The 20,578-nt window shown below is 40.8% G+C and overlaps 1 protein-coding gene across 31 annotated transcripts in view; it reads right to left on the minus strand.

The window, feature by feature from the left end:
• Positions 1–20,578, minus strand: part of FAM135A (family with sequence similarity 135 member A) — a 128,193-nt gene that overhangs the window by 64,654 nt on the left and 42,961 nt on the right. The window lies entirely within an intron of this gene.

Consider the following 20,578-nt stretch of genomic DNA (forward strand, 5'->3'; position numbering starts at 1 on the left):
CTAGATAGTTTATGCTAAGGAGATGATTCAAGATGGGGGCTGGTTATACCCACAAGAGCACCATGTGATTAGAGTTGTTTCCTAGCCAGATGATGCAATTTCAATATCCAGAGAGGAAAGGAGGACTGGAGACCGCTCCGTGGTGGATGATTCAAATCATCTTGCCTACATAACGAAACATCAATAAAAACTCTGGATGTTGCAGTGACTGAGTGTCCCCAGTTGGAAATATCCTGTATACATACTGTTACTTATCAATGTTAAAGGATAGGAGGGGGAATGCATCCTGACTCCATGGGGAGAAAACAACAGTTCCCATCTAGGACCCTCCCAGACCAGCGCCATGCAGCTTCTCTTTTGGCTCATTCTGATTTGTGTCCTTTGGCTATAATGACACTGTATCAAGTACAACACTTTCTGGAGTTAGCTAAGTTGTTCTAGTGAATTATTACCCATGGGGGAATAATGGGAATATCTGCTTGTAGCCAGGTAGTAAGAAGTGAGGTTAGATGGTAGATTACTGGACTTTACTGATATCTGAAGTGAAGGCAGTGTTGTGGAAGTTCATATTCTCAATTTTTGAAATTTGGTTTATCTTTGGTCAGTCATGTCAGGTCATTGCAATAGTCCACTTATTGTCATCTTAATACCCTATCTTCCAGAAACTACATGAGAAACAAGTGAGGGAAACTGTTAAGTATTCAAGGTAGAGAACAAGCAAGGCAGCCTTGGAACCAAAAGTGGCATATCAGAGCCCAGCTGAAGAAAGCAATGTGTCCATGTTGGGTGGCAGCCTGATGTCACAGTACACGTGAGTAAGAAGGGCAGCTTGGAATGAAGTGTCAAAAGCTGATCAGGGTGAGGAGGGCAACCTAATTGAAGGGGTAACTGAGAGTAAGATACTGGAGCCAAAGTAAGACAAGGAGAGAAAGTGAATGGTAGGGCATATAAGCCTTGGGGGATGGAACCCAAGTAAGGGTGTTCTTGCAGAGAAGTGGCTTGGTGAAGGGTATGGGAGTCCAAAGTAATGAGAACATTTCCACATGCAGATGGGGGTAGAAGGGTTGAGAGAGGCAGCTTGACACTCTACTGGAGTCTAAGTAAGGTGAGGACACACCTGAAGAAAGATCTGGCACAAGACCTTGGTGAGTCCAAGTCAGGTAAGAAGGGTATCCACAAAAGAACATAAAGTGGCCTGAGATGAGTCAAAGTAGAACAAGGGAAGCATCCATGAAGGAGAAGGAGCACTGACAGGAGACTGGCACATATAAGGAGTTGGTCAAATAAGAAAAATAGACTCAGGATAATAGAAGCCAGTTTTCTTAACCATCAGAGAAAGTGTATACAAATGTTGAAAAACTACTTTTAAAACATCAAGAAGAAAAAGTTCTTTATATTGTAACTTTTCTGTAAGTTTGAAATGCTTCAAAAATAAAGGGAAGGGAAACACAAGGGGTCAGAAACTCAATTTCTGAATATTTCAGGGAAGAGTTGAGGAAAGGAAGAAATTTTCCTCTATAGAAAGAGCACATTTTGGGGTTGGTGGTGGGGCGTAGTGGGTTAAAGCCCTGGCCTGAAGCGCCAGCATCCTGTATGGACGCCGGTTCTAGTCCCGGCTGCCCCTCTTCCAATTCAGCTCTCTGCTATGGCCTGGGCTAGCAGTAGAAGAATGGCCCAAGTCCATGGGCCCCTGCACCCGCGTGGGAGACCTGGAGGAAGCTCCTGGCTCCTGATCGGCACAGCTCTGGCCACTGTGGCCACTTGGAGAGTGAACCATCGGATGGAAGACCTCTCTCTCTATGCCTCTACTCTCTCTGTGTAACTCTAACCTCAAATAAAGATAAATCTTTTGTTTTCTTTTTAATATACTTTATTATTCAATGATCAATACCACTCAATGTGTATATATATATATATTCGAGGCACACATCTAAAGGTCAATATCACTCAATCTGTCATTAGTCCACAGGTCATAACACACATCTAGGAGTAAGGCGATTTCCAGAAGTATCCTATCCAGCAATGGTAATAAGTATAAAGCATAAAAGCATAACCAGCTTGAACACTCATGGCTTAAGGATGTAATATAGGGAACAGCGCTGTGGTGCAGCGGGTTAATGCCTTGGTCTGAAGCTCAAGCATCCCATATGGGTGCCGGTTCTAGTCCCGGCTGCTCCTCCTCCCATCCAGTCTCCGCTATGGCCCAGGAAAGCAGTAGAGGATGGCCCAAGCCCTTGGGCCCCTGCACCCGCATGGGAGACCTGGAAGAAGCTCCTGACTCCTGGCATCAGATCGGCGCAGCTCCAGACATTGCGACCATCTGGGGAGTGTACCAGCGGATGGAAGACCTCTCTCTCTGGCTCCACCTCTCTCTGTAACTCTGTCTTTCAAATAAATAAAATAAATTTTTTTTTAAAAAAGGATGTAATATGAATGCTGCGTTCTCAAGGTTGGTATCATGGTCACAAAAAAGTCAAAGTTCAAAGTCTCCCTTACTACTTGGAGAAACAGATCTCAGAACAGTCACTTACAGGCAGGAGTCATGGGACAACTGGCACTATCTTTAAGAAAAAAAAGCACATTTTATTTAAAACATTCAAACAATGGATTCTCTACTTGCTCTTCCCTAGGAAGGCTGCTTCTCACTCCGGTTGGAGCTGTTTCCTCCTCTATACTCCTTTTACTGATGAGTTAGAGCTTCTTTGTTTCGTACTGATGCTTTCAGATGTTCTATGGCATCTCGGAAACCACCTCCATCAGTAGCTTTGAGCTCATGTGATCAGGCAGTTCAGGACAACTCCACATCTTGCTCACGTTTGCAGTCTCTACAAACCTCTGACAGCCTTCCTTTCTTTTTTGTCCTTTTTTTTTCTTTAAGCCTTCATTTCTTGAAGGTACTGTTTCCTTATTCATTACTTTCTCCAAAACTACTTTAGTCATTCCTCTTAGTGAATTCAACAGCTTATGTAGATAAACCTTCTAATCCTTGACTTTCTAGGTTCTTTTTCTAACTCTCCTTATGTGTTCTTGCCCTCCAGTCCTCCTTAGTTCCTTACCCCTAGGGTCACTTCCTAGACTTTCATGTTATGCAGGACTGTAACTCATTTGTAATGTGAATTTCAATCAACTCCTCCTCTCATACCTCCAATCTTTTCAGCTTGCTTACTCTACCACAAATTCAAAAATCCTTTGAATCCACTGAGGAGTTTTTATGAATCATACTCTTTACTATTATCCCTTTATTTTCTCTGAAGTTCTCAATTTCTTCCTTAAATCCTATGATCCATCATAACCACATACTCTTGCTTACTTCCTATTAAAGATATATGCTACTCTTGTTTTGTCATAGTGGCCTAGATCAATCCCAGCCTTGATAAATGCAGCTCTCTGCCTAATCCATACTTTTACTCATAGCTGATTGTGCCTGGGGAAAAATATCTAAGTATTCTGACTGGCTATACTTTAAATTCATGACCACTAATCTTAAGTGAGTCCCTAGGCTGCACAGCAATCACACTATATTTTCCAAATCCACTTTATTCCCACATTCCTAAATGACCATTTCATATTTTTTTTTCTTCTTCTCAATCCTAGCCATCAGACTGATACCTTTGTTTCTTATTTCATGAGAAAACAAAAATAATCAGAATTTCTGTTAAGTTCTACCACTGCACCTATCAGGACAAACTCCCTATTTCACTGCTTTCCTTTCTGGCAAAACTCCTCAAAAGAGTCTTTGGCATTTAGTACCTATAATTCATCTCTCATTAGTCCATTTGGGGATAGCCAGTCTACAAAACGGCCACCAGTGACAGTCTACAAAACAGCCGCCAGTGATTCTTCCTGGAATTCACACTCTTGCATAACTTTCTCCTACAAAGTCCAGGGTTGATCTGTGTGCATACAGCAGAAGTAATGGTTGATTTGTGTGAATGAATGTAGCAGAAGTAATTGACTACAACCTCATGAGAGACCCTAAGCCAGAGCTATCCAGCTAAATCACTGACACAAAGAAACTGTTTTGTTGTTTTAAATTAAGTTGTAGTTAAAGTTTTACATAGCAATACTTAATCCACATCTCAACAAGCTTTTTATCTTGTCATGGACACTAATGACTTCTGCTTGTTCAATCCAACAGTCAGTTCTCAGATCTCATCTTACTAGACTTATAATCAGCACCTGTCACAGTTACACATTCTCTCATTCTTGGAACAAATCTTTACTTTGTGTTCACCACAATCTTGTGATTTTGCTCCTAACTTTATGGATCACCCAATTTTCCTTCCTCCCTCCCTCCCTTCATTCCTTCCTCCCTTTCTCTTTTTTTCTCGTATTCTCTCCCTCTCTCTCTCTCTCATTTCTTCTGGTTTATTTCTCATCAAGAAGCAGTATAATACAAAAGTTAAACACACAGACAATGGAGCCAGACTGTCTGTGTTTAAATTTGGATTCTGGCTCTTCCTACTTCTATGATCCTTATTAATCCTTTTCTTTCTTCCATGCCTCACATCCAATTCTTCAGTAAGTCCCACTGGCTCTATCAGCATATACAGTATTAACTGAGTCAGAATGCTAGCAATGCTCAAACAGAAAAACAGAAGAGTGCTTAAGAGAATGCCTTAAAAGGGACTCTAGCACCAGAGTAAGAAATTCTGCACAAAATAAGTAATTCTAAATTGCTTTGAAATGAAGAACAATAATTAACCTTCAGTTAAAGTTACCTCTTTCCTCACTGACATCAAGATTTAAAGCTTTTTAAAAAAGTTAACAATCTCTGGGGCTGGTGCTGTGGCACAGTGCCGGCATCCCATATGGGTGACGGTTCAAGTCCCAGCTGCTCCACTTCCAATCCAGCTCTCTGCTGGCCTGGGATAGCAGTAGAAGATGGCCCAAGTCCTTGGGCCCCTGCACCCATGTGGGAGACTGGGAAGAAGCATCTGGCTCCTAGCTTCGGATAGGTACAGCTCTGGCTGTTGCAGCCAATTGAACCAGTGGATGGAAGACCTCTCTCTGTCTCTGCCTCTGCCTCTCTGTAACTCTTTCAAATAAATAAATAAATCTTCAAAAAAAAAAAAAAAAGATAATAATATTTTAAAGTTAATAGACTTGTTTTTCATTCATTCCCAAATCAGTAACTATGGGCAACTGATGTACAACTCCCTTCTAGTCATTCATACACCCATCTAATCAATGGATATTTGTTGGATACCTATTATGTGCAAGATTCTTGCTAGGTGTTGGGGATACACACTAAAAGGAGGGATTGTTAAAAACAAGCTGATTCAGAGTTTACATTATAATGAGGGAAAAGTGGAGGAGATTCCAAGATGGCAGATTAGGGAATGACATACTGCACTAGGCCAGGGATAAACAGTTAAAAAAATATATATATAGGAAATGCACTCTCAGGGGGAGAATTGGAGAGAAAACCATATTGGAAATCCAACAAGAGGAAGAGGAATGCTGTGGATCTGTGTGGAGGGTGCAGATATGCAGCAGGAACATGGACACAACACACAACTGTAGTAGGAAGAGCCACAGTGAGTGGCAGCTTTGAGACAGAGGTGAGACTGGACTGTAGCAACCCATGGGGATATAGCCAGAGAAGAGCATGGTGTGAGTCCAGAATGGAGCCCTGGTGGGCTAGTGATTGCTAGTAGTTGCCAGTGGACCCAGTGGAAGTAGAGGGGGCCTGTTTACCCCACAACAGCACCCACTGCCTGGCTGAGAAAGGGCAGCTGCCATTTTGTGTTTGAGTGGGAGCTACGGAAGCCTTTGCGCATGTGTACACCAACCAGCTGAGACAGGACACCATCTTCTCAGCAGTACTGACAGCAGTGGCAGGGAGAGAACATTTGGCCAGCAGCTCTTATGTACGTGTGTGATCCAGAGATTCTAGCGGAGGGAAAAATCCACAATCCCAACTGACTTTGAGCCTGGCTGGGAGGTGCCGCAGTCACCCAGGATCAAGATGCCTAAGCAGAGCTGGTTCAGGGAACATCTGCCTTTCTATTGACTGAACAGGCTGGCAGGGCAGAGCAAAACATCTGCACCCAGCAACTGTGGGAGCCTTGTGTACTGAGAACACGGGGGACTTGGCAGTTACATGAGAGGGCACAAGGTATAGCTTGGTCACTGGGCAATCACTGGGTGCGGCTGCACATGCTTGGGACTCCTTGATAGCCTGGCGGTGGGGTCATCGCAGCAGGAACTCTGCTCAGGGAAAGGTATGTGCAGATCATCTGTGTGGTTTGTATGGCAGCATGGATGAGTGCTGAACACACTGGGGCTAACACCCAGGCATTGTTCACTTTGGAGGAGAGGAGGTGAGGGTATAATTACACCAATATAAGTGATTACCTTCTGTTAACAAGAGGATTATATTCTGTTAAAATTTTACCCCTTCTGTTAACAAGAGGCGATCTACCATATTCAATCTGGGTGCTACCCTGGATACTTACCCACCCCTCTAGCACTGACCAGAAATCCCTGGCCACACCGACCACCCACCACTTGTTATTCACTGAAAGTGCAGAGATTCCAGTAAGCCACAGAGGCATAGCTCAAAGATAAAAGTCATCAGAGGAAAAAAAAAATTAACTCCATAAATGCCTAGAAATAAAATAAACACAGAAATTTAAGAACCAACAATGAGGAAGACACCATGAAATTCCCAAAGGAACACAACAATATTTCAATAATAGAATGCAAAGATAAAGAGACTGATGAAATGTCAGAAATGGAATTAAAAAATTAATCCTAGGAATACTCAAAAGCAATCAGAAGCAAGTCCATGAACTAAATAAAACCATACATGACACGAATGAAAATTTTCCCCATGAAATTAAGATTTTAGAGAGAAATCAAAATGATTATTAGAAATGAAGAATTCCATTGATCAAATAAAAAATGCAGTGGAAAGCCTTAAACAGCAGACTTGGTGAGGCAGAAGAAAGAATATCCACACTAGAAGGAAAATCTTTGGAAATCTTTTAGACAAACAAACAAACAAAAAAAACAACCAGCCAACCAACCAAAAACTCAAAACCAAAACAAAACAAGAAAACAACAAGAAAGTAGGAAACTTAAAAACAGTGTTGGAGATTTAAGGTATACTATCAAATGACCCAACACATGAGTCTTAGGAAGTCCTGAAGCTGTGGGAAGGGAGAATAGACTGGAAGGCCTACTTAGTGAAATTAGCTACAGAAAACTCTCCTGATTTGGAGAAAAAAAGGGACAAGCAAGGAGAGGAAGCACATAGAACTCATAACAGACATAACAAGAAAAGATTCTAAAATGTGCATGACTGAAATGCCAGATTACTTTCAGAGGATCTCCAATTAAGACTCACAGCTGACTTCTCATCCGAAACCCTACAGGCTAGGAGAGAATAGAGAAACACAGTCCAAGTCCTAAGGGAAAAAAAAAAAAAAACAACTGTCAACCCAGAATACTGTACCCTGCAAAGCTCTCATTTATGAATGAAGATGAAATAAAGACCTTCCATAACAAACAGAAATTGAATTTGTCACCACTCATCCAGCCTTACAAAAGATACTTTAAGATTGTGCTACACATAAAAACACAGAAACAGGGTCATCACTGAAAAAAAGTGAAGGAAGAAAATCTCCCAGTAAAGGTACAAAGGAAATCCAAAGTAAACAGTAAGAATATTTATGGAAAAATAGCAGGATGAAGTCATTACTTATCAATTAACTACTCGAGACACTCTGAAACATATGCGAACACATGAAGTCTGAACAACATGCTCCGGAATGAACAGTGGGTCACAGAAGAAATCAAGAGAAATAAAAAAATTTCTGAAAACAAATGAAGATGACATTGCAACATACCAAAACTTAAGGGCAGCAAGAGCAATGTGAATACTGAAAGTTATAGCAATTGGTGCCTTCATCAGAAAATTGGAGGGGGCCAGCACTGTAGCAAAGTGGGCTAAGCCTCTGCCTGCATCGCTGGTATCCCATATGGATGCCAGTTCAAGTCTCAGCTGCTCCACTTCCAATCCAGCTCTCTGCTATGGCCTAGGAAAGTAGTAGAACATGGCCCAAGTTCTTAGGTCAATGTACCTGCATGGGAGATCCAGAAGAAGCGCCTGTCTCCCAGCTTCAGATTGGCTCAGCTCTGTTGTGGCCATCTGAGGAGTGAACCAGCAAATGGAAGACCTTTATCTCTGTCTCTCCCTCTCTTTGTAACTTTATAGCTCTCAAATAAATAAAACAAAATCTTTTAAAAAATTTAAAAAGATACAGACTGGCCAAATAGATTAAAAATCAAGACCCATCAGGCTGGCGCTATGGCGCAGTGGGTTAACACCCTGGCCTGAAGCACCGGCATCCCACACGGGTGCCAGTTCAAGTCCCAGCTGCTCCACTTCTGATCCAGCTCTCTGCTATGGCCTGAGAAAACAGTAGAATATGGCCCAAGTCCAATGGCCCCTGCACCCACGTGGAAGACCTGGAACAGGCTCCGGGCTCCTGGCTTCAGATCGGTGCATCTCTGGCCATTGTAGCCAACTGGGAAGTAGACCATGGATGGAAGACCTCTCTCTCTGTGCCTCTCCTCTCTCTGTGTAACTCTTTCAAATAAATAAATAAAGCTTAAAAAAAAACACACACACACCAAGACCCATCAATTTGTTGCCAACAAGAAACACATCTCAGCAACAAAGATACATGTAATAACCAAGACAGAGGCTGAATCAGTAATAAAGACCCTCCCAACAAAGAAAAGTCCACGACTGGAGGGCTTCAATGAATTCTATTAGACATTTAAAGAACTAATTCTAATTCTTTTCAAGCTATTCAAATCAATTGAAATTGATTTGAAACGGGATCCTCCCAAACTTCTTCTATGAAGCCTGCATAATTTTAATTCCTAAGCCAGAAAAAGATACAACAGAGAAAGAAAACTACAGGCCAATATTCTTGATGAACGTAGATGCAAAAGGCCTCAACAAAATATTACCTAATCAAATCCAGCAACACATCACAAAGATCATTCACCCAGAACAAGTGAGACTTATCCCTGGCATAAAGGGATGGTTTAATATTTGCAAATCAATAAATGTGATACACTGTATTAACAAACTGAAGAACAAAAACCATAGCGTTATCTAAACAGATGAAGAGAAGGCATTTGATAAAATACAACATCCTTTCATGATGAAAGCTTTAAACAAATTGGGTATAGAAGGAACATTCCTCAAAACAATCAAGGCAGTTTATGGCAAACCCATGGCTAGCATCCTATTCAATGGGGCGAAAGTTGGAAGCACTCCCCCTAAGATCCAGAACCAGACAAGGATGCCCACTCTCACCACTGCTATTTAATATATTCAAGTTTTAGCCAGAGCCATTAGGCAAGAAAAGGTAATCAAAAGGATACAAACTGGAAAAGGAGGAAATCAAACTATCTCTATTTGCAGATGACACGATTCTAAAAAAGGGATGAAAAGACGCCACAAAGAGACTGTTGGAACTCATAAAAGTGTTTGTTAAAGCAGCAGGATATAAAATCAACACAGAAAAATCAATAACCTTTGCATACACAGACAATGCCATGACTGAGAAAGAACTTTTAAGATCTGTCCCAAAGACCTGCCTCCTTAGTGCAGTAGGTAGCACATCAGTCTCATAATCTGAAATTCTGTCCCATTCACAATCGCTCCTCACCAAGGATGTCAAAGATTTCTATGATGAAAATTATAAAACATTATAAAAAGAAATAGAAGACACTAAAAATTGGAAAAATCTTCCATGTTCATGGATTGAAAGAATCAATATCATCAAAATGTCCATACTACCAGAAGCAATTTACAGATTCAATGCAATCCCAATCATAATACCAATGCCATTCTTTACAGATCTAGAAAAAAATGCTAAAATTTATATGGAAACACAAGAGATTGCAAATAGCTAAAGCAATCTTATACAGCAAAAACAAAGCTGGAGGCATCACAATACCTGATTTTATGACATACTATAGGTCAGTTACAATCAAAACAGCATGGTACTGGCACAAAAACAGTGTTGTAGACCAATAGAACAGAACAGAAATCCAGTAATTGATCTACAACCATCTACAACCAACTTATCTTTGACAAAGTAGCTAAAATGAATCCTTGGAGCAAGGACAGTCTCTTCAACAAATGGTGCTGGGAAAACTGGGAAAAGCTGTACCAAAAACAAACAAAAAAAAGAAACACATCTATCTTTTGCAACAAGATGGATGCAATTGGAAAGTATCATACTTAGTGAAATAAGCCAGTCCCAAAAAGTTCTCCATGTGCAGAGGTATAAAACTAGACTGCTACCTTACACCTTACACAAAAATCCACTAAAATGGATCAATAACCTAAATCTACAAATCAAACTCTGTAAAACATCAGCATAGGGAAAGATTTCTTAGATAAGAACCCCCAAAGCACAGGCAATGAAAGCCTATATTGACAAATGAGATTACATCAAGCTGAAAAGAAAGAAACAGCAACCAAAAGAATGGGAGAAAATATTTGCAAACTATGCAATTGATAAAGGATTAATACCCCAAATATATAAAGAGCTCAATCAACTCAACAACAAAACAAACAATCCAGTTAAGAAATGGGCAAAGGACTTGAACAGGCATTTTTTCAAGAGAGGAAATTCAAAAGGCCAACAGGCATATGAAAAAATGCTCAGGATCACTAGCAAATCAAAACCACAATGAGGTTTCATCTCACTCTAGGTTACAATGGCTCTCATACAGAAATCAACAAACAATAAATGCTGGCAATGATGGGGGATGGGGGAAGGTACCCTAATCTACTGTTGGGTGTATATAAACTAGTGCAGCCACTGTGGAAGACAGTATGGAGATACTTCAGAAATATAAATATAGGCTTAGCATATGACCCAGCCATCCCGCTCCTGGGAATTTACCCAAACCAAAAGAAATCAGTAACTCAAAGAGTTATCTGTACCCCAATGTTTACTGCAGCACAATTCACAATAGTTAAGATATAGACTCAACCCAGCTGTCCACTGTTGACTGGATAAAGATTATGGTATATATACACTATAGAGTACTACTCAGCTGTGCAAAAAAAAAAAAAAAAAAAAAAAATCTTGTCTTTTGTAACAAGATGGATGCAACTGGAAACAATTATACTAAGTGAAATAAGCCAGTCCCCAAAAGACAGATATCATATGTTTTCCCTGATCCAAGGTTAACTATAGAGTACCTGACATGTAATATATTGGAGTGAAATAGACATTTTGAGATTCGATGATTGTTTACAGCCTTTGTTTCTTCCATTAAGGAACAGTGTTTTTTTCTTCACACTATTTGTTGAACTCTTTTACTTAGTGTAAGGTTAACTTTAGGATCATTAGGTAAAGTGAAAATAGATCTTTGTAAATATGTGAATGGGAGAAGTGTGAATGGGAGAAGGAGAAGGAAGAAGGGTTGGAGCGTGGGCAGCAAGGAGAGTGGGGTGGAAAGTATCACTATGTTCCTAAATCTATATTTATGGACTACATGAAACTTTCATAACTTAAATAAAATTTTAAAAAATAAGAGCTAAAATTATTAAAGTCTTAAAAGAAAATAAAGGCATAAATCTTTATGACTCTGAATAAAAATGAGGGAGAAGTGACAGAGAATATAGTAAGAAAGTAATGACACAGTATGCTTGGAAGTAGTAAGTGCTATGAAGAAAAATAGAGAGGAAAGAGGTAAAAAAGATAGCAACTTTAAACAGAAGTCAGGCAATGCTTTTTGAGAGGTGATCTATCAGCCAAGAACAGAACAGGGTCCTGTATTCTTTCCCAGACTGCATGCCATTCACTTGCAACCACTATCAGCCAAGAACAGAACAGGGTCCTGTATTCTTTCCCAGACTGCATGCCATTTGCTTGCAACCAGTCTAGAGGTTTACTCCTTGCAGAAGATACAGTAGAAGCCTTCCAACTTCAAAGATACCTGGAAAAACTGAGAGTATGAGTATATAAGCATGGGTATATTGAATTTTAAATGCAGATTCCCAGACATCCTCCTTTACTGTGCTTCTAGAAGGCTGGCAGCAAGATTCTTACTCTCCAGGAAAGATACAGACAAAAGCCTTCTCTGGCAGTTCTAGAACTATAGAATCTGAGACTTTATCCTACTTGCAAGCTAACAGCTAGCTTGCAAGGGTTTCATAGATTCTTGGAAGAAACATGAGACTCCTGGGTGAAAAACAAAAGATTTTACTAGTCATAGTAACAACATCAACTTCTGTTTACACTAGCTACCCTTCTACTCACTTCCCCAAGTCCCATGGCAGGGATATTGCTACACATGTAATGGGTTTTTAGTCATGATCAGAAACTCTAGGCTCATATAACTTCAATCTTTTTTTTATTTTTTTATTTGACAGGTTGAGTTATAGACAGTGAGAAAAAGAGACAGAGAGAAAGGTCTTCCTTCCGTTGGTTCACTCCCCTAATGGCCGCTACAGCAGGCGCTGCGCTGATCTGAAGCCAGGAGCCGGGTATTTCCTCCTGGTCTCCCATGCGGGTGCAGGGCCCAAGCACTCGGGCCATCCTCCACTGCACTCCTGGGCCACAGCAAAGAGCTGGACTGGAAGAGGAGTAACCAGGACAGAATCTGGCGCCCCAACTGGGACTAGAACCTGGGGTGCCGGTGCTGCAGGTGGAGGATTAGCCAAGTGAGCCACGGCGCTGGCCGCCTCAATCTTTTATAAGGGGCTATAAGAAAACCTTTCTAACCTTTGCATTGGAGAGGAACATCATCAATATTATACTGGACAGTAAGCAAATGTGCCTTCTGCTCCAGCCATTTGTTACACAAGCATCCATAAAAAATTAGTTTGTAACACAATATTGTCAAGTATCCCTGTTCACAAATGACAGAATCATGGGAATTCATGGAGAAGAAATTTCAACAACGAATAGGGTAAAATTTGAGATTCTTCACAGTTCTTGACATGGGGAATTTGATAAACCCAATTAAAAAGTGCATGGATATTGCCTTTAGAGATTTTGTAGTTAATGACTATCACCTTAAAGTGAAGCTTAAATAGACTGTCCCATGTAAGCCCTCAGAACTTCCAATGAGCCTTTCTATCAGTCATGTAGACAACTGGGGCCCATAAGACATCTGAAGAAAGTTTTTAACATCTAAGTTAGAATCCGAAACAGAGCAAAGAAAGCAACTTGTAAAAGCAAACAAACAAAAAATACTCAAAAAACCCATCTATTAATCTATGAGTATTGTTCTTAGAGAAGATATTGCATTAACTAAACAAGAAAACACTGCCATAACAAAAGAACAGTCAGAAAACAAAGAGCACCTGACTTTAAAAGAAAGAGAAGGATATGTATTGTGGCACGGTAATTAAGCCCAAGTCTGGGACCCCACATCCATATCAGAATGCTGGTTTGAATCCTGGTGTATCTGCTTACACTCCAGCTGTCTCCTAATGTGCACGCACAATGGGAAGAACAGGTAATGGCTTAGGTGCTTAAGTCCCTGCCACCCACGTGGAAGACCCAGATGGAACAGATGAAAATAAATAAACATTACAAACAAAAGAGAGAGAAGGGATAATAAAGAGGGAGGGAGGAAGACAAAGAAGGGAAGAAAGGAGGGGGTAAGGAAAAGTGGAAGGAAGGGAAGAGAGAAAAAGCACAAGCAAAAAGCTAAAAAAAAAAAAAAAAACCCAAAAACTGGCTAAAGATAAAGTTGAGGAAATATGCCAGCAAGAAATGGGAAAAAGAAAGGAAAAAACTAAAAATTCAAAGAATCAGTAATGATCCACCATCTAAATCACAGAAGTTCCAAAAACAAAAGAAGACAGGAGACAGATAGGAGATAATCACCAAGAAAAAAATAAATATCAGAGCCGGCGCCGTGGCTCACTAAGCTAATCCTCCGCCTGCGGCACAGTACCCCGGGTTCCAGTCCCGGTTGGGGTACCAGATTCTGTCCCGGTTGCTCCTCTTCCAGTCCAGCTCTCTGCTGTGGAGGATGGCCCAAGTGCTTGGGCCCTGCACCCACGTGGGAGACCAGGAGGAAGCACCTGGCTCCTGGCTTCGGATCGGTGCAGTGCGCCGGCCGTAGCAGCCATTTGTGGGGTGAACCGATGGAAGGAAGACCTTTCTCTCTGTCTCTCTCTAACTCTGCCTGTCAAAAAAAAAAAAAAAAAATTCCCAGAACTGAAAGACATGTACACACAGATTAAAAGGGCTTAAAGACCTGAGGTACATTATTATATACCATCAGAATACAAGAGACAAATAGGATATTCCACAATATTATTGAAATGGATAAAGGATTAGCACTCACAAGGCTTTTGGAACTCTAAACTACAATCATGTAAGACAAAAGGCAATGGAGAAATATGAAAATCCTGAAGGAAAATGATTTTTAACCTAGAATTCTATTCTTGGCTAAACTTTCAAACAAGTGAATAGGACAGACCAAAGACATTTTTAGACACTGAAAGCTTAAAAATATTTATGTTCCATGCCACTTTTCTCAAGTTATCTGGAGAATAAGCTCCATCAAATTGAGAAAGTCAGTCAAGAAAAAGGCAAAACAGATGTTAAGAAACAAGGGATTCAACACAGGAGAGAAGCAACTGGGGAAGATGATGAAGGAAGACCCCAAACATCTTCTATAGACAAAGAAAGCAACCAGTATGGATTGGATTACTGTACTTCAAGAAGTGTAAGATCAGTCATCTCACATTCCTTCTGCCATGCTATCATTTTTTTACCCTAAAGACAGATTAAAAGCTTAGCCAAATTCTTTTCAATATTTGTGTCGCTAGATGGTGTACTAATGGAGTTTGTGCCCTATTACCTATATTATCTAAGAACACTTTTCATCTCACAAAGTTTTCTGCTTTGACTTGTTCCTGAGAGTTAAAGGAAGGCCATGAAAAGTTTAGATGCAAAACAGCCGACTTCACATGTTGGATATCTGACAGCTGATCGCATTACAACCTTGCAAGAAGCTTCCAATGTAGTTAAGCTCTAAATTTTATACAATTCACACTGCACCTTGCCTACTAACTTACCCAAAGGGAGTCTTAAAATATTTCAGGTACACAGAAGTATACCATGTCCCAGAGACCCTGTCAGCTTTCTTTTTGGTAACCTTCTTTTAATAGTAGTACTATCATGCTTTCCTACATAACTGAGTTTGTGCTTACTACTTAGTTTTTCCAAAATTCAACTAGATATTTCCTTGGGATACACTCATAAGTGAAAAAAATATAAAAGACCAAAAGAACAATCAACACAAAAGTCAGGATGGACAAACAGGAGAATTTTTAAGTTACTAGTGGTTTCTTATTTCTTTTTTTTTTTTTTTTAAGGTTTATTTACTTATTTGAAAGGCAGAGTTAGTGAGAGAGAGAGAGAGAGAGAGAGTTCTCTTCCATCCATTGGCTCACTCCTCCAAATGGTTGCAACAGCAGGGGCTGGGCTGGTATGTAGCTAGAAGCCAAGAACCTCTTCCAGATCTCCCAGTGGTTTGCAGGGGCCCAAGGACTTCGGCCATCTTTCCCGGTAGCAAGGAGCTGGATGGGAAGTAGAGCAACTGAGACTTGAACTGGTGCCCATATGGGACTGTCAGTGTTGCAGGCAGCATGTTTACCAGCTATGCCAACAACACTGTCCCAGTTTTCTATTTCTTAAATGAAGGGTTGAGTACTTAGGTGTCTACTTACTGTTTTATATAGTTTTTAAAACGTATGAGGAGCTGGCACTGTGGCATAGTGGGTAAAGCCACTACCTGCAGTACTGGCACCCCATATAGGCACTGGGTAAACTCCCGCCTGCTCGACTTCCAATCTAGCTCTCTGCTATGGCCTGGGAAAGCAGTAGACAATGGCCCAAGTGCTTGGGCCCCTGTACCCACATGGGAGACCTGGAAGAAGCTCCTGGCTCCTGGCTTCGGACTGACGCAGCTTCGGCTATTGCAGCCAATTAGGGAGTGAACCAGCGAATGGAAGATCTCTCTGTCTCTGCCTCTCTGTAACTCTGCCTTTCAAATAAATTCATAAATCCTTAAAAAATGTATGATACACTTCACAACAATTATTTATTTATTATACAGTAGTAACTCTGTGCCATGGGTTATTCTAAGCTACATGGTCTGAATCACATTAAGCCAAACAAGCTACTTCCCTGTCCTCATCTAATTCTGTAAATTATACTTGGATTAAGTGTTACCAAGGTTAGAGTGTCATAACAAGTTATAACATAGGGCTGATCCTAGACTGTAGAGCCAGATAAGGCTTTGTTGACAATATAATAATCCAGGTGAAATAGTCAAATGAAGGTAAGAAGGAAGAGCATTTCAGGACAAAGGAATGGAAACTTCTTGAAGGCAAGGTCCGGCACTCATTCGTAAGTATTTCTTTTTTCATACAGTGTTATGAACATGGTTGGCACTCAGGGATGTGGAGGGGGCTGGAACCTTTGTGTACTGTTGGTAGCAATGTGAAATGGTGTAGCTGCCATGGAAGAGAGTTTGGAGGTTCCTTAAAAAGTTAAAAATAATTCTACCATTTAACTCAGCAATCACATGTGTAGCTATTTATCCTGAAGAATTAAAATTGCAAACAGGTATCTGTACCGCCACGTTCACTGAAGCATTTTTCACATGGGACTAGAAATAATCTAAATGTTTATCTACAGATGAGTTGATAAAGAAAATGTGGTATACACATATATGAAATATGAATCATCCTTAAAAACAGAAATCCTGTCATACGCTGCAACATAGATGAACTTTAAAAACACTAAGTGGAGCCGGCGCCGTGGCTCAATAGGCTAATCCTCCACCTTGCGGCGCCAGCACACCGGGTTCTAGTCCCGGTCGGGGCGCCGGATTCTGTCCCGGTTGCCCCTCTTCCAGGCCAGCTCTCTGCTATGGCCAGGGAGTGCAGTGGAGGATGGCCCAGGTGCTTGGGCCCTGCACCCCATGGGAGACCAGGAAAAGCACCTGGCTCCTGGCTCCTGCCATCGGATCAGCGCGGTGCGCCGGCTGCAGCGGCGGCCATTGGAGGGTGAACCAACGGCAAAGGAAGACCTTTCTCTCTGTCTCTCTCTCTCTCACTGTCCACTCTGCCTGTCAAAAAAAAAACAAACAAACAAAAAAAAAAAACAAAAAAAAAACACTAAGTGAAGTGAAAAAAGTCAATCACAGAAGGGCAGATACTGCATGATTCCACTTACATGAATTATCTGATCAAACTCACAGATATAGAAAATAGAATGGTGACTACCAGGTCCTAGGTGGAGGGTAAATGAAGAATTGCTGTTCGATTGTACAGTTTCAGTTATGTAAGACAAAAGGGGTCTAGAATCTGCTAACAGTGTGTATATAGTAAATAAGATTATAATACATACCCTAAACATTTAAGAGTAGGTTTTATGTGTTTTTTTACCACAATAAAAAACTAAAAAGAATGAATGCTTTACTCTAGAGTGTTAATGTCCCATGGCAACTTAGAGAAAAGCCCTGAGGTTTTTGGCCCAAGGTAAATAGTAATCTTCCTAATATTCTGCCCTTGAAGTCGGGATTCTCAGCTACCATAGCTGACTCAATTACAGGCTTCCAACTTGTCTCAGTTCTCAGGTCTACCTCTCACTTCCCATTATCTACTCTACCTGCCCACTTTAAAGCCTGAAACCTCCTCAGAGTCGGGGCAGGGAGAAAGAGAGGTATCCCAAAAGGCAGCTCAGCTCCCACTTCCACTTCTCTTTTCTTCCTTTCAATGACTTATTGAAATATTTTTATTATTCTATTTTAGTTTAATTTTTGGCTGACACGTAACAATTACACAAATTTATGGGGTACAATATGTTTTGACACATATATACATTGTGTAATGAAGAAATCATGGGGCCAGCGCCGTGGCTCACTTGGTTAATCCTCTGCCTGCGGCGCCGGCATCCCATATGGGCACCAGGTTCTTGTTCCGGTTACTCCTCTTCCAGTCCAGCTCTTTGCTGTGGCCTGGGAGGGCAGTGGAGGATGGCCCAAGTGTTTGGGCTCCTGCACCTGCTTGGGAGACCAGAAGGAAGCACCTGGCTCCTGGCTTTGGATCGGCACAGTGCCGGCCATAGCGGCCATTTGGGGAGTGAACCAATGGAAGGAAGATCTTTCTCTCTGTCTCTGTCTCTCTCTCTCTGTCTATAACTACCTGTCAAAAAAAAAAATCACAGTAATTACAGTAGCTGTTACTTCAAATTATTTTGTGGTAAAACATTAAAAATCCTCTTAGCTATTTTGAAATACGTATACAATATGTTACTGACTATACGCACCCTTTTACTGCAAGATCGATAGAACAGCAGAATTTATTCCTCCTGTCCAAATACAGCTTAGTATCCACTGACCAACCTCTTTTTCCTCCACCTTCCCTTCCTTCTTCCTTATCCAGGATTATAACCATTATTTTACCCTCTCTCTTTATGATACTCCTTTTGCACTTTTATATTGCCATTATAAAGGGTCTTGCCAACAAGATCAAAGCAAGTGTAGAAGCACGTGATGATAAAATGTCCTGACATTTGTTTTTCTCACAGTTTTGAGACTGAGAACTGCCTTACACCTAACTGGTACCCAACAGGTATTTACTGAATAAATGAACTTTCATCCAGCTAATTCAGTGCCCCTTTTCCTTGTTCAAATAACTGTTTTCATTTTGCCTATCAGTTTTCTACTAAAACAAACATTCAGATCTATACTTTTAGAGAACTGTGATAGAGGCCTACAAATACTTGTATTAAGTCATGATCATTTTACATTTATTCTTATCATTATCTTCCTACATTTTCATTTCTTCTGGTTAAACAATTAGCATTGGCATATCTTATTTACTTTGCGAACAAGTAAGTATTCATTTAACTTTAATTTTTTTTGTCTCTGAGTTTCAGGAACTAAGAGGTAAGAACATAAATAAAAACCAGGCCCCTTTTTCAGAGTTCCTAGTCAGGTTTGGAAACACTAAGCAAATAATTGCAGTGTAATGAGACAATCTCTTTAAATCCCTATTTCAGCAGGCCAAAACAAAAGACAACATAATTATCGCTTTCTTAAGCCAGGTAAAAAATATAATTAGTGGCTTCAACAGAAGGAAGCTGTAGAATCTGGGGAAAGCAAAACGTCATATAATGACAAATGAAAATAAGTTTCACCATCTGTGCAAGTTTACCAAAAGATCTAACTTTACAGTGAGTTTTCCATTCATGACTACTGAGGTTATTCAGTTACTGGTAACAGTAATGAATTAATGACATAATATGATCTGTCTCTAGCTGTGCATTTCATTAAACTTTCCTCACTTTTTACCCTGGCCTGAAGTGCTGGCATTCCATATGGGCACCGGTTCAGGACCCGGCTGCTCCACTTCTGATCCAGCTCTCTGCTATGGCCTGGGAAAGCAGTAGAAGATGGCCAAGTCCTTGGGCCGCTGCACCCACGTCGGGGACCCGGAAGAAGCTCCTGGCTCCTGGCTTCGCATCAGCGCAGCTCCGGCAGTTGCGGCCAACTGGGGAGTGAACCATCGGATGGAAGATCGATCTCTCTCTGCCTCTCCTCTCTCTGTGTAACTGATTTTCAAATAAATGAATAAATCTTTAAAACAAAGAAAAAACCCCACTGTTCTATAATGTGCTTGAAGTCTGATTAGATTTCTATATTTTAAAAACTAAACAAGGGGCTTGCACCATGGCTCACTTGGTTAATCTTCCACCTGTGGAGCCGGCATCCCATATGGGCACCGGGTTCTAGTCCCGGTTGCTCCTCTTCCAGGCCAGCTCTCTGCTGTGGCCCGGGGGTGCAGTGGAGGATGGCCCAAGTGCTTGGGCCCTGCACCCACATGGGAGACAGGAGAAGCACCTGGCTCCTGGCTTCAGATCGGCATAGCTCCGGCCATAGCAGCCATTTGGGGGGTGAACCAATGGAAGGATGACCTTTCTCTCTGTCTCTCTCACTGTCTAACTCTATCCGTCAAATAAATAAATAAAAATAAATAAAAAATAAAAAATAAACAAAACAAAACATATTTTAGGAGCCAAGAGAGTTACATAGAAAGTGCTACAACAGCACGGCAGAGGAGACTTCTAACTGCCTAGTAGAATTATCTGACTTTAAAACAAGTAGGCAATGAAGAGAGGAAAGCATCTACATAATATGAGGTAAGTTAGAACCCATCAAATTTGAGAAACTGGAAGTAGTGCCATAGAATCCAAGGTAGAATGATGGGAAAGAAACTCAAACATACAGGATAGGGTAAATCATGAAAAATCTTAATAGTTCAGCCTAACTATCCAACATTTCAGTGACTCTAAAAAAGTGGATGGGCAAAATTTAAGGACACAACTAATAGAGGAGAAATACAATTCTGCTAGCAGCACACAAAAGTACTTGATTTATTAAAAGTGGCCACTGGTAAGGCAAAACAACTGGGACAACGTCCATTTACTTTGATAACTAGCCCTTATTTATAGCCCTCTTTTTTGCTTGATACTGATTTTTAAAAAATTTATCT

Source organism: Oryctolagus cuniculus, chromosome 5 (assembly GCF_051225735.1).
Source record: "Oryctolagus cuniculus isolate XC-2025 breed Fujian yellow rabbit chromosome 5, ASM5122573v1, whole genome shotgun sequence".
NCBI lineage: Eukaryota > Metazoa > Chordata > Mammalia > Lagomorpha > Leporidae > Oryctolagus > Oryctolagus cuniculus.